General features: G+C 55.3%; 1 long non-coding RNA gene across 1 annotated transcript; it reads right to left on the bottom strand.

Moving 5' to 3' along the window:
- Positions 1 to 1,722: 1,722 nt before the first annotated feature.
- LOC149122305 (uncharacterized) lies at positions 1,723 to 11,276 on the bottom strand. The gene is made up of 3 exons (XR_016220081.1): positions 8,395 to 11,276; positions 2,124 to 2,277; positions 1,723 to 1,865 (listed from the first exon to the last, which is right to left on the bottom strand). It is a non-coding gene; the product is annotated as an uncharacterized LOC149122305 (long non-coding RNA).
- Between the last annotated feature and the right edge of the window lie 2,941 nt (positions 11,277 to 14,217).

The following is a 14,217-nucleotide window of genomic DNA, read 5'->3' as shown; positions in this document are numbered from 1 at the left end:
GCTTAGGGCTCATGGATTCCACAGGACGCATTTCAGTCCACACCTAGAGGAAGACAGCTTCCAAGGGGCAAGAAGCTTGTCTCTGTGCACCGAGTATGATCCCAGCGGTCTCAGGATGCCCACTGGGAGCGCACCTTCCACCCGTTCAAGCCTCCTCCGGTGACCTTGAACACTGTATCCTGGTGTTGCCTACCCTCCAGGCTCCAGCTCTCGCTGTAGGAATGGGGCTAGGTCCTGGCCATGCCCCAGCAGGGCCCAGCCCTCACCCTTGCATTGGGTCCTTCCAGTCCCCTCAGGACTCCAGGGAGCGCTAGGCAAACTCAGCTCCTCAGTTGGGAGCCCACCAGAAGGACTCCCAGCACTGGGAGAAGTGAGTGTCCTTGTGCGTAGAGGGGGGCAGCAGCAGAGGGGAGAGGGCGCAGAACCCAGGGGGATCTAGCACTATCTCCCCGCGTCCACTCCTGGCAGAGCTGTGCAGACAGGCCTTAGCTCTCAGCGCTGTCAGCTGAGCTGTGGCCACCAGGGGGACCTGCCCCAGCCTTGGTGTCTAGGGTTCTTACTGCGGTCAGTCACTGAAGCATTTGGGGCCCATATAGTGACCTCAACCATGCAGACCCAAAACAAGAGGCAGACTTCGTCATCACAGAATTGTGGGTGTGGCCAGGGCCGGGAAGGCGCTGTCAGCAGAAGGGTGCTCCAAGGGCTGGCCGGTCAGCCCCCGGGCAGGGTTTGGTGAATCCAGGTCTGCAGGTTCCCCAGCTGCCCCTCTGGCTAGGACTTCCAGGTGCTCCAGGGACCAGCGCAGGATGTTAGCAGTGGGATTCATTTTTGCCAGTAGGATTTGGAAGAAATGATATCTTCTTTTTTTTCTCTTTCTTTTTTAAAAATTCATTTGAGGTGAACAGATTTCAAGTATTTCATGTGTACCGATTTAGGAGCATGGAGACAAGACACTGCCCACCCTGCCCCCCCTCCCACCCACGCTCCCACCCTCGCTCCACCTTCCTCACTTATTCTCTCTCTTAATCTTTACAAAGATCTGTTTTCCATTTACTTTATACTCCTAAGATTAACCCTGCACTAAATAAGGGGTTGGACAAATAGAAGAATAAAACACTGCTACTCGGTCAGCGCCGCGGCTCACTAGGCTAATCCTCCGCCTTGCGGCACCAGCACACGGGGTTCTAGTCCGGGTCGGGGCACCGGATTCTGTCCCGGTTGCCCCTCTTCCAGGCCAGCTCTCTGCTGTGGCCAGGGAGTGCAGTGGAGGATGGCCCAAGTGCTTGGGCCCTGCACCCCATGGGAGACCAGGATAAGTACCTGGCTCCTGCCATTGGATCAGCTCGGTGAGCCGGCCGCAGTGCGCCAGCCGCGGTGGCCACTGGAGGGTGAACCAACTGCAAAGGAAGACATTTCTCTCCTCTGTCTCTCTCTCTCACTGTCCACTCTGCCTGTCAAAAAAAAAAAAAAAAAAAAAAAAAAAAAAAAAAAAAAAACCTGCTACTCAATGGTAGAGACAATGGCCCTAAACAATCATCAATCTCAAAATGTCAGTTTCAATCCCATACAGTACATGTTTTGTCCTCTAGTAGTTACCACAGATCAGAGAACACACCTGCTATTTGTCTTCAGGGGGACTGGCTTATTTCATGGACTGTAATGATTCCCAGTTGCATTTATTTTTTTTTTAAGATTTATTTATTTTACTTGAAAGTCAGAGTTACACAGAGAGAGAAGGAGAATCAGAGAGAGAAGGGGAGAGAGAGAGGTCTTCCATCTGCTGGTTCACTCCCCAACTGGCCGCAACGGCTGGAGCTGTGCCGATACAAAGCCAGGTGCAGGGGCCCAAGGCCTTGGGCCATCCTCTGTTGCATGGAGGGCATGGAGGACACAAATCAATCCACACTATATATCACATAATAGAACTGTGTTTCATTTCCCAAGCGCTTGCTAATTTTCCTAATGCCATCCCTTATCCATGGGTCTATTTCAAGACTCTTTGCTCCAGTAGTGAACTGGTTAATTTGTGCCGAGGTCTCACACTATCCAGGAAGGCCAGAGGGCATAGTGTGTGTGGCCTCTGAGGAACCTGGGACAAAGCCAAGACTCTTTCCAGTGCTCACCTCTGGCTGAATTCTCCCTCGTGTTCTGCAGACCAGTTTCTTCCACAAGTAAGGACATGACATGCTCTCTGCCAGTGAGCAGCCCAGACTCAGCAACCGCAGGGACGTGGTCCTGGACTCCAGCCATATGGCCCTCGCATGGAGATGTGCCCCTCTGCGGGAAGAGAGGGACAGCTCAGCTGACTGCTGCCTCACGAGTTCCCAGCGGCCTCCCAGGGCCCCTCTGGCTTCTCTAGTGCTTGGGTGGCCGACTGGTGTGTCCATTGCTATGCCCCAATTCTAGGACCCTGGTCCCCAAACCTGCCAGTGCTGTAGCCTACAGTCTGGCTTCAGCAGAGTCCTCCTGAGCACTGTAAACCCCAGTCCTGGGGACAAATCTTCACTCTAGGCGTGGAGCGGATGCTGACCGGGCCACCTCCCACGTCAGGGCTCTAGGTGTGGAGTGGATGCTGACTGGGCCACCTCCCATGTCAGGGCACCTGCATTCCACCCCTGCTCTGGCTCCTGATTCCAGCCTCCTGCTGGTGCACCTGCTGGGGGCAGCATCATAGCTCAAGTACTTGGGTTCTTGCCATGCACATGGAAGACCTGGATTGGGGTCCTGGCTCCTGGCTTCAGCCTAGCTCAGTTCTGGCGATTACAGTCATTTGGAGAGTGAACCAGTTGATAGAGTGGTGTCTCTGTCCCTTTGTTGATCTGCCTCTAGAAAATAAAATATTGTGGACCAGAGTTGTGGCGCAGTAGGTCAAGCCGCCACCCGCAATGCTGGCATACCATATGAGCACCAGTTTGAGTTCCGGCTCCTGGGAAAGCAGCAGAAGATGCCCCATGTTCTTGGACCCCTGCCACCCACATGGGAGACCCGAATGGAATTCTGGGCTCCTGGCTTCGGCCTGGCCCAGCCCCAGCTGTTGCGGCCATTTGGGAAATAAACCAGCAGAGGGAAGATCTCCCTCTCTGTCTCTCCCTCCCTCTTCAACTCCACCTTTCAAATCAATCTTCGGAAAAGAAAAAAAAAAAAAAAAGAAAAGAAAAAAAATTTTCAAAAGATGAGATGACCTAGTAGGTCATCTATTTTATTATCATTATCATCATCAATATCCCTTTTTTCGACAAACATGTCCTTAATACCCAATATGGGCCAGGCCCTGTGCAAGGTAAATTACTAAGTTTTGCTATGAAGCTAAGCCAAGTCATAGGTTCTATAAAAAGACAAGTATATTAAAATGTGGCATAATTACATTGGATAATGAAGATGGCTGGAAATACGATTAGGAACAAGCAGATGCCGAGCGAGGCGAGGAGGCGGCGCCGGGTGGAAGCATCCATTGCTTCCTCCTGGAGTTTGCTCACTAACTGGGGGCGAAGCGTCTGCACACACTCAACAGGGAGCCAGAGTTGAAGGGGCCTGGGCCCAGTCCTCAGAGCCTGCATCCCAGCCCCCCCGGGACGGTGGGGATGCAGCCCTCACGTTGCTGCTGTGCGCTTCTGTTTATCAGTTCTGAGAAACTAATTGCCTCTTGCTGATGAGTTAATGACTCCTCTCCTGCTCCGCTGCCGCCCCCCCTCCGGAAACCCCACTGTGTTCTGCCCTGGCCTCCCTGGGGCCATCTCTCCCAGGGCACAGGTGGCCGTGGCTGGCAGGCAGGTCAGCACCCTCCCAAGCTGCAAGTCTGTGCTGCAAGCAGACTGGTTTGAGGGCTGCTGTAGGGCTGGGGAGTCCCAGGGCTCTCATATTTAAGTCAGAATAGGGGCCGGCACTGTGGCTTAGTAGGTTAAGACTCTGCCTGTGGCATCAGCATCCCATATGGGTGCAGGTTCGAGTCCTGTCTGCTCCACTTCTGATTCAGCTCTCTGCTATGGCCTGGGAAAGCAGTAGAAGATGGCCCAAGTCCTTGGGCCCCTGCACCCACGTGGGAGACCCAAAAGAAGCTCCTGCTTCAGCTCCAGCCATTGCAGCCATTTGGGGAGTGTACCAGTGGATGGAAGACCTCTCTCCGTCTCTGTCTCTCTCTCTGTAACTCTTCCTCTCAAATAAATCTTAATAAATCTTAAAAAAAAAAACGTACTTACTAGGTGTCTAACACTGGCCTGGGCACGTCTGTTGCTCTACCCACTGGAGCCCTGCCCGCTGGGTACCTGTGCGTAGCAAGAAGCCTAAAGTGCCAGCACTTCCCAGGACTGCCCCAAGGCACATGGGGACACTTGAAAAATGGAATGAGAAGCTCAGTTGATTCGGATACAGGAAGTGCTGAAAAGTATGCATACAACATCTTCCAAAAGTTCGAAGACAACGCATATTAGGAAAAAACTACACGTGGATCTAAAACTCCATTTTCCCCTGTGCTTTTTGAAGCCCCCTCACATAAAAGGCTCAGAACAAATCGTGGGACAAGAAGCACTCAACGCGTGTGAGCATCTGTTTCCTCCGCCTCTGCTCCTTCAACATCATCATCAGGGTATTCAGCCCATTCTAAAAAGCTTTGTTTCTTTAGTTAAGTTTTTTACTTGAAAGGCAAGGAGACAGAGATAGACAGACAGACAGAAAGAGATCTTCCATCGCTGGTTCAGTCCCCAAATGCTACTGGGTGAGGTCAAAGCCGGGAGCCCAGGACTCCGCGCAGGACTTCCACGTGGGTAGCAGGGACCCAAGTACTTGAGCCATTCCCTGCTATCTCCCAGGGTGCACATTAGCAGGAAGCTGGACCCAGAAGCAGAGCTGGGAGTCGAACCCAGGGGCTCCAATATGAGATGCTGGCGTATCAAGAAGAGTCCTCACTGCTGTACCAAACACCACACGCACATGCGTGCACACACACAGAAACACACACACTAATTCATCCACGTAGCCCATTTCACAGATGAGAAAGCTGAGACTCAGATAAATGGAGTCAGCCTCCTGGGACAGAGCTCAACATCCCCATTTCAAACCCAGCCTCAGTGTCCCTCCATCTTTCCTACAGGACCGAGACCCAGGGAACAGTTACCGCTGCCTGCTGTGCTTCCCCGTTGACTTCCACCCCTCCCCCACAGCAGAGGCTCACCACTGATTGGGACTGCAACCCTCTGAAGAAGCTGTATCATGGCAGCCATCTGCCTGCCTTTCTGAGGGGCAACCCCCAGGGCTGGCCACCCTGGAGGCACCCGTGAGGGCCAGCTTGCAGCTCCATGGAGTCTCTTGTCCTGCACAGTGGCTCCAGACTGGAGCCTGCACCACTTGGAGGGGCGCCCAGCACCGACATCACCCGGGACCTTGCTGGATGGCGGCCTCACAGGCCACAAATTCCCCTCACCCCCCACCACCCCGTGCAAGATCCCTGGGACCTGTTCCCTTCTCCCCAGCCACCTGCTCCTGGCTCCCTCCCCGGGAATGGGCATGGTGCCTGCAAGCCCATCAGTGCTCCCTTGGTTTGTTGCTCTTCCTAAGACCTCATCTAGTTTGAATTTCAGGTCCCAGTCTACCGCAGCCTGGCCTGGTGGCTCTCCTCACCCAGGGCTGGGGGAAGTGCGCTCCTGCTGAACCAAGTGGGGAAGCACTTCCGTGGCAGAGGTAGCTTCAGGCCCTGCCTCCCCTAGGCTGCCTGCCCAGCCCCACTCTCTGAAACCCCTCTGCCACGGGCTCTCCCCTTGGCGCTGTGTCGTAGTCGGCCAAGCCTCTGTCTGCAGCGCCAGCATCCCATGTGGGCGCAGGTTCGAGTCCTGGCTGCTCCACTTCCGATGGAATCTGTCAATTAGCTGCCCAGCCTCTTTCTCTTTTCCTTTAAAAAGGTCTTCTTCCCTGGGGGTAGGGGGTGCTGCCAATCAAAGCATGCTCACCCCTTCCCCACCCATTGCACGACTCATGACACAAGCCTGTGTCCCTTAGGCAAAGTGCTGGGTCCAATGCTGGCACGTGACTGGAACTAGACCAATTAGAGTCCTTCCCTGGGGCTGTTCATACACTGAAGAACAAACTCTGCTCTGCAGGGGTCTCCAACCTGCAGGTGTCAGCCGGTGTCACCACACAGAGGTGCCTCGTCACAGCACCTAGCCACGTGGAAGTGCCTATCCATGGTACCCGGCCCCAGGGCGGTCTTTGGCCACACAGAGGCTCCCTGCCCACTTGGGCGGTGCTCAGCCGCCTGAGAAGGAATTGTGCCAGGCACAGAGAAGCCGAGATCAAAGCCCAAGCAAGATGGAGTCCCAGGGCAGGCAGGCACTGTGACCCAACACACTAAGCCGCCACTTGCAATGCCCACATCCGGTATCAGACTGCAGGTTGGAGTCCTGGCTACGCTGCTTCCAATCCAGCTTCCTGCTCCTGCACCTGGGAAGGCCCAGAAGATGGCCCAGGTGCTTGGGTTCCTGCCACCCATGTGGAAGAGCCAGTGGAGTTCCTGGCTCCTGGCTCTGGCCTGTCCCAGCCCCAGCTGAGAGTTAACCAGTGGAAAAAAGATCTCTTCGGACGTGTGTACCCCCCTCTCTCTGTCTTTCAAATAAATAAATCTTAAAAAAAAAAAAAGGCAGTTCCAGGTGCATGGTATAGCCCATCATAGTTGCTGGATTCCCTTTCTGTCTAAGCAGTTTGAACTGTCCTCTGGAACGGAAAAACCTGATTAGCACATTTCCATGTCAGAAATCTGATCACTGACAGGCTATGGGGCGGGAACACACTCCCTGGGCTGGTGATGAGTGCCCCCCCCCTCCCAATCTCACTTCCTCCCATGGAAATTCACCTGCTGCACCAGACTCTTCAAGGCTACGATGCCTGCGCCCTGGGCTTCCTCCCAGTCCTGCAGTGTCTGCACCTGGGCAACAGCACCTGCCCAGCTCCTTGTAATAATTTGCATCTGTGCTTCCTCCCAGCTGGCTGGGTGCGTCCCAGAGGGACACTGCACCTGTAGGTCCGGGGTGCGGTGGATTTTTGCAATCAGAATGTACCTAACAAATCCCCTGGACCAACACCCGAAGTCCTTGTGTGGCTTTTGAACTGCTAGGCTCCTATGAGTGTGAAGACCATCGTAGAGGCCCTGACCCGCTTCTGTGCCTGGGTCTCCTGGAAAATGGGAGAAACCATAGCTCCACCTCCTGGGCTTTCTGGGAAGCTTCTCAGTACCCATCCGGCAGGCATCTCAGCCCACGTGTTGGTATCATCTACATTTTCTTTCCTCTTCCTTTCTCTCGTCCTTTCCTCCTGCTCCATCTGTTTCCCAGCACCAGGCGCCAGGTGTCCCCCAGTGCCCCTGCTCTGGGAAATGCTAAGATGCCCCCTCCCCAGGAAAAAACACCCCTGCAGCTCCACTTGTTCCCTTGGCTGCCCCAGTTCTGAGTCCAGTTCCAGCCAGGTGTGGATGCTGCCGTCTGCTGGATGGGACCCGTGGTTTCAGCGTGGCTGAAGGCTCCCATTTGCCTTCTGGGTGGGGATGGGGGCCACCTCCTCAGGCCTCCTGCCTGGGCCACATGTCCCAGGTGGAGTCCCTCTGCCGCCCGGCACACAGCCGCAATTCTGACACCTGACAAAGTCAGCCACCAAAACAGGACCCTAGGGGCTATGCCTCCCAGGGGGCCCTGGGAATTTTCTGGAACAGAAGTGACATTGTCAGGATGGCCCTGGTCTCCTGACACTCCCAGGAGGGTTTTCACACCCTGCCGCCAGATTAGTGGAAACCCAGCTGCTGCATCTGTGGCCTTGCACACATGGAGTCCAAGAAATATTTTTGGAGTTGATGAAAAAAAGCTATCAACCCGTAATTGTGTGTATTTTCTAGCTCCAGGGGACAACTGGAAGAAAACTCCCGGTAGACACAACTGCATTTGCTTGTGGCCTGTTTATTCATTTACCTGCTCTTGTGGAAGCTGAGCAGTTCATATCTTTAGCATCTTCCATGCTCAGACTAGGGTCCCCCCCCCCCCAAGCTCTCTTTAAAAGCTGGCTTTTTGCAGCCTGTCACTGTCAAGTTAAGTAGGAGCACGGGGCGGAGGCTGCTCGCCCACGCCTCTGTGAGATCTGCTCATAGACCAGAGTGCAGGGTGCTGGGGGGGGGTCCCCCACAGCTGCCCTAGGAAGCTTGGCTCCCGTTTTACTGCCTCCTTTCTGCTCACCATCGGATTTCCAAGGAAGCAGGTGTGGAGCCCCACCCCCCACCCCCGCCCTGTCCCCTCCTCCCACTGGCAGAGAAGCCTGTGGTGTCGGCGCTGGAGTCTCCCCCAAGTCTGCAGCTCTGCCAAGAGAACTGGACCAGGCGGCAGCTCCCGCAGCAGTCGCTCAAACAGTGTGGGGCCCCTTGCTCACCCTGTGCAGGCTGCCAAAGAGGACCATCTCCGCAGGCAGGGTGCTGGCCTCGAGGCGTTCTGGCGCTGACTCAGAACTCGGGCAGGTCTTCGCCGTTTCTCCACGGAGAACACTTCTCCTGCAGACTGAAATGCCCCCCCCCCCCACCCTGCAGTGGCTAATTCACAGCTTCCTCTCTCAGGAGCACTTTCCAATACAGTCATGTGCAGCGTGGTGAGGTTTCGCTCAGTGACAGATGGCATACTCAATGGTGGCCCCAATAGATTCTCGTGCAGGTGGAAAATTCCCACTACTGTACTTTTCTTGGGCCTAAATATGTTGAGATGCGAATGCTTACTGTGGTGTTACAGCTGCCTACAGACCTCACTACAGCAACGCGCTAGGCAGGCTTGCAGCCCAGGAGCAGTACTCTCCCAGGTAGCCTCGCTATGCCATCACACCCTCTGTGGTGTTCACGCAGTGATGGGCTTGCCTGAGGTCACAGCTCTCCTAGGACATAGCCCCGTCGGAGAGCAACCTGTGACCACACATGTCCACGCAGGTCACCAGGGCAGGCGCAGAGCACTAAGGGACAACACTGTGGCACAGTGCGTGAAGCTGCCACCTGAGACGCTAGCATCCCATCTGAGTGCCAGTGCAAGTCGTGGCTGCTCTGCTTAGGATCTAGCTCCTTGCTAGTGCACCTGGGAGAGCAGCAGATGATGGACCAAGTGCTTTGGCCCCTGCCACCCACGTGGGAGACCTGGATGGAGCTCCTGGCTCCTGCCCTTGGCCTGGCCAAGCCCTGACTGTCACCGCCGTTTGGGAAGTGAACCAGTGGGTGGAATATATTTCCCTCAGTCTTCCAAATAATTAATTTATAAAAAAAATACTTCTATACGTGGTTTCCAAGGCATTAATCTTCCTAACGGCTCTCTGACGGGAGGCAGCTGTGAAATCACCGTCATTGTCATCACAGTGTGTCTTCATATCAACATACCTCATATGCTTCTGAAGTTGGCAGTATCATTTTACCCTTTCCTGGCTCCTGAGATAAGCAGAAAAATTATTTTTATTCTTTCCAATTAACACTTCTCTTAGGCATGAGCAATCTAGCATTACGTAGGCAGGGGAGGAGCTCACTGCGCTGAATAGTGTCCCCTCCAAAAAGAAACATTCACATTCAGGCGAAGCCTCTGAATGTAACCTTATTTAGAAAGAATGAGGTCAGAATGGGGTAGAGTGAGCCCCAGATCCAATGGCTGGTGTCCTTTAAGAAGTGGAGACGACACGGACACCCAGGAGGGAGCGGCACAGAGTGGAGCGATGCATCTTGAAGCCAAGTGATGCTGAGTTGCTGGCAGCCAGAGAGAGCGGCAGAGCCTCGGCGGGGTGTGTGTGTGTGTGTGTGTGTGTGTGTGGTGTGTGTGTCCCTACTGACCCCTTACTTTGCACTTCCTGCCTCCGGAACTGTGAGAGAAGACCCTTCTGGTGCTCACAGCCCCACAGACTCTGCTGCGGCAGCCCCTGGAAGCGGACACAGCGGGGGAACTGGGAGCCAGCAGCTCAGAAGGGAGCGCCCCGAGGCTGCTGCAACTCAGGCACCCGGAGAAGACTCGGATCCCCCTGATTCTGCCCGGTCCAGGCCAGGACACGCACAGGGCCTGGCGATGTGCAGTCCCGAAGCTGGCATGGATCCAGGTCTTTCTGTCCACCCCAGCCCGTGGGCAGCCACACAGCTCTGCTGGGGAACATCAGGATCCACTCCTCTTCCGTGAGGAGCCTCCTTTCTCCTCATTCCTGCAAGTCTGAGCAGGTGGATTTTTCGCTGTTTTGCTCAGGTCCTGTGGGTGCCTGCACATCCCATCCAAAGCCAATCCTTCCTTCTGGTCCACCTGACCGGCCGCATGATCCTGTGAATGACAGCCACAGGACCCGCCTCCTGGAGAAAGTGGTGAAGTCCACGGACCACAGTGCCCAGTACAGCCAATGCCAGGCAAACACTGGCTACCATCTTTCAACCACGCAAAAGCGTCAGTTCCCAGCTGCAGTCTGTGAGCTGGGAACCATTTTTAGATAGATGGGGAGGAAAAGACGGCACGTTCTGTGACATGTGAAATGATGTGAACTCCCAATTCTAGGGCTCATCAACGAAGCTTTACCGGAAGCTGGCCATGCTCACTCTGGCGTGGACGACAGCCGCTTTCGTGCCCCGGCAGCAGAGCTGAGCACCTGCGACGGGACTCCCATGACCCCGAAAGCCTCACTCACACAGCCGATTATCTGACGTCAAGTCCTGGCTGTGTGACTTCAGGCAAGTTACTTCCTGTCGCTCCCCGTCTTCGTGGAGGAACAACACAGGACCCTGCGCTGTTCTTTTGTCTGCTCGGCCCTCCCCGGGTTTGCTGCTGGTTCTTCCCGGGTTGGCTACCGTCCCTTCCACCTCCGTGGAAGGGCGGTTCCCCCTGCCACTTTCCCCACTTCCGCAGGGGAGCGGCACACCACCGGCCGGCTCTCTCGGGGGCTGCACAGGTGTTCCTTCAGATGTTCCTCTAGATGTTCCTGGTGCATGTTGTCTCTCTCCTCCTTTATAGTCCTCTTCCGCCAATCCCAACTCGGCTGCCCACACGCCAAGTACGCTGCTCTCCTCCAATCAGGAGCAGGATCAGCTCCTGGAGGTCATCACTCAAGTTGGCAAGAGGCAGCTGCGTAGAAGCTGTTTCCTCCTCTCCCAGCGCCATATTGTGGGAGAGCAGATGCATAGAATAAGTCTTAATTCCAGTAACTTAGTCTAGTCCGAGTTGCTCCCCACACTTCCTGCCATGCTCTGCCTCCATTTCCAGTGCTCAGGGTCCCTAAATCCTCACCTATCACCACCCTTGCACACCAGGGCAGACTGTGAACTCCCTCTGCCCACTTGACTCACACAGGAGCACTTCAATGCCGACTTCACGTCTTTTTTTTTTTTTTTTTTTGACAGGCAGAGTGGACAGTGAGAGAGAGAGACAGAGAGAAAGGTCTTCCTTTGCCGTTGGTTCACCCTCCAATGGCCGCTGCGGCCGGCGCGCTGTGGCCGGCGCACTGCGCTGATCCGATGGCAGGAGCCAGGAGCCAGGTGCTTTTCCTGGTCTCCCATGGGGTGCAGGGCCCAAGCACCTGGGCCATCCTCCACTGCACTCCCTGGCCACAGCAGAGAGCTGGCCTGGAAGAGGGGCAACCGGGACAGAATCCGGCGCCCCAACCGGGACTAGAACCCGGTGTGCCGGCGCCGCTAGGCGGAGGATTAGCCTAGTGAGCGGCGGCGCCGGCCTTTTTTTTTTTTTTTTTTTAAGATGCATTTATTTATTTGAAAGACAAAGTTACACAGAGAGAGGAGAGGCAGAGAGAAAGAGGTCGTTCCATTCGCTGGTTCGCTCCCCAGATGGAGCTGGGCTGATCTGAAGCCAGGAACCAGGAGCTTCTTCCAGGTCTCCCACCTGGGTGTAGGGGCCCAAGGACTTGGGCCATCTTCTACTGCTTTCCCAGGCCATAGCAGAGAGCTGGACGGGAAGTGGAGCAGCCAGGACTCGAACCGTTGACCACATTGGATGCTGGCACTGCAGGAAGCAGCTTTATCCGCTATGCCACAGTGCTTCCTCCACCCCCCACCCCCCACCCCGTCTTCACTTTTCATCGCTGCTCCACACTCAGGTCCAGGAAACCTCAGCTCAGACTTCTCTAGCCCCGGATAGGTTCTAATTTGTAACATTTGGAGGAAAAAAAATCCGTATTTGCCAGCAGATGCGCAGGGCCTGTTTTGTGAGTCATGGCTGCCACCTTCTCAGCATTAAGAGAACTTTTTTACAAGCTCTGCAGCTCTGGATCCCAAAATGCAAAAGCAGAATGAGGCGGCAGGGATTTCCAGGGAGCCAGACGTGCTTCCTCCCTTACCTGGACCTGGGGAGGGGCTGATGGGTGTTCGTGGTTGTCCCCAGGCGTCTCCCCCTCTTCCCTGTGATGGAGCTGTGGCTGGGCATGAGTCTCCATGTCCCGCCCCTCAGTGAGTGTGTGACCCCACCCATCACCCCACCCCACCCACCTGCAGGAAGGCACGTGCGTGGTGGTGAGGGCGACCTCGGAGCCCGGGCTGCTCCCTGCTCTTCTGAGCCCCGAGGGCCACAACCACGGATGGGGGTGACAGTCTGCACCAGGCAACTTGATGAGAAATGCAGGGAGAGCTTCGTGTGTGTTCAGTCCAGCAGTGAAGACCGAACGCAGATTAACCACCGGGCTTCATCTTTTGCACTGCTCTTATTGGCAGCCAGTGATTTTTTCCCAAGTGCTGAATATTTTCAAGGGACCTTGGAACAGGCCCAGGTACTGAAAAGGAGCAGACGGGTGTAAAGGCAACCAGCATGGGACGTGAGCAGGTACGCTAGGATTAAAGGTAGAGGGGCACACAGGCCATGAGGAACAGGGGAATGGGGGAGGGGGTCCAGCCACTTGCTCCAGGTAGCAGAGGGACCAAACCCCAGCGGAGCAGAGCAGAACAGGGGCCAGGGCACGTGGGCCACAGCAGAGACGGGGCAGACACAGCCTAGCCTCCTCCTGGGCTGAGATCCGTGGTTCGGGAAGAGGGGCCTGGAGCCCTGGGGACAGCACTCACACCCGCCACCAGATCAAGGGGGCATGCGGAGGTGCTGGGCCCTGGCCAGGGAGGCTGTGCCTGGTCACGAGAGGCCTAGAGGCTGGTAACGGCGCGGAGCAGGTGAGATATAGACTCCTCGGCAAGGCTAGGACAGCAGCCTCCCCACCCCCAGAGGGGGTGTCTCCAAGAGGAGAGGGGGCAGTTCAGAGGGTGGTAACAAGGAAGGACCCAGAGTAAACTGACCAGGAAGGAAGGATACCCAAAGGGGTCAGCAGTTTGCCCAAACAAAGCCAGCATCAGCTGCCAGTCCTTATCAATACATCGGTTTGTGCAGTTAGCTTATGTTTAATTTTCTTGCATTAACCCACTGTGCCACAGCACCCACCCCTCTTGTATCAGATTTCCAAATAGCCCACTTCGGACTGCACCTGTCTTCATTATTGTATCTTTAATTTGTAGTCGATGGCTTCCACTCTGAAGTTTGTGATTTTTTTTTTTTTTTTTGACAGGCAGAGTGGACAGTGAGAGAGAGAGACAGAGAGAAAGGTCTTCCTTTGCCGTTGATTCACCCTCCTCCAATGGCCGCCGCGGCCAGCGCACCGCGGCCCAGCGCGCCGCAGCCCGCGCACCGTGCTGATCCGATGGCAGGAGCCAGGTACTTATCCTGGTCTCCCATGGGGTGCAGGGCCCAAGCACTTGGGCCATCCTCCACTGCACTCCCTGGCCACAGCAGAGAGCTGGCCTGGAAGAGGGGCAACCGGGACAGAATCCGGCGCCCCGACCGGGGCTAGAACCTGGTGTGCCGGCGCCGCAAGGCGGAGGATTAGCCCAGTGAGCCGCGGCACCGGCTCATGACTTTTTTTTTCTAGTGGTTCTCCCCTCCCCCTCCTCAGCTCATTTTTTAACTTAAGGGGCCCCTGAGTACACTAACTAGGAGAGGTGATTCTCTCTTATACAAACGCCTAAGATCACAGCATGTGTTTGTGCCCATGCCCAGGCCACCAGGTGGACGATGCCTGGGGCGCTGTCTGTGGTCTGGGTTCTGGGGTGCGTTCCTCTGGCCGCAGCAGCTTCCCAGGGGGACAGGTATCTGTTCCACATCACCTGCTGTGGCATCCCTCAAAGCGGTATGGTCAGGGGGAATATATTTAAATTCTTGGGGAGAAATAAAAGTTTTGAGAAGGTTAGAAGCGATTGTTAAGTTTTCGAAAATTCCA

This window comes from Oryctolagus cuniculus, chromosome 14 (assembly GCF_051225735.1).
Source record: "Oryctolagus cuniculus isolate XC-2025 breed Fujian yellow rabbit chromosome 14, ASM5122573v1, whole genome shotgun sequence".
Taxonomy (NCBI): domain Eukaryota; kingdom Metazoa; phylum Chordata; class Mammalia; order Lagomorpha; family Leporidae; genus Oryctolagus; species Oryctolagus cuniculus.
Note: the sequence above shows the minus strand (reverse complement) of the source record. Positions and strands in the feature narration are given on the sequence as shown.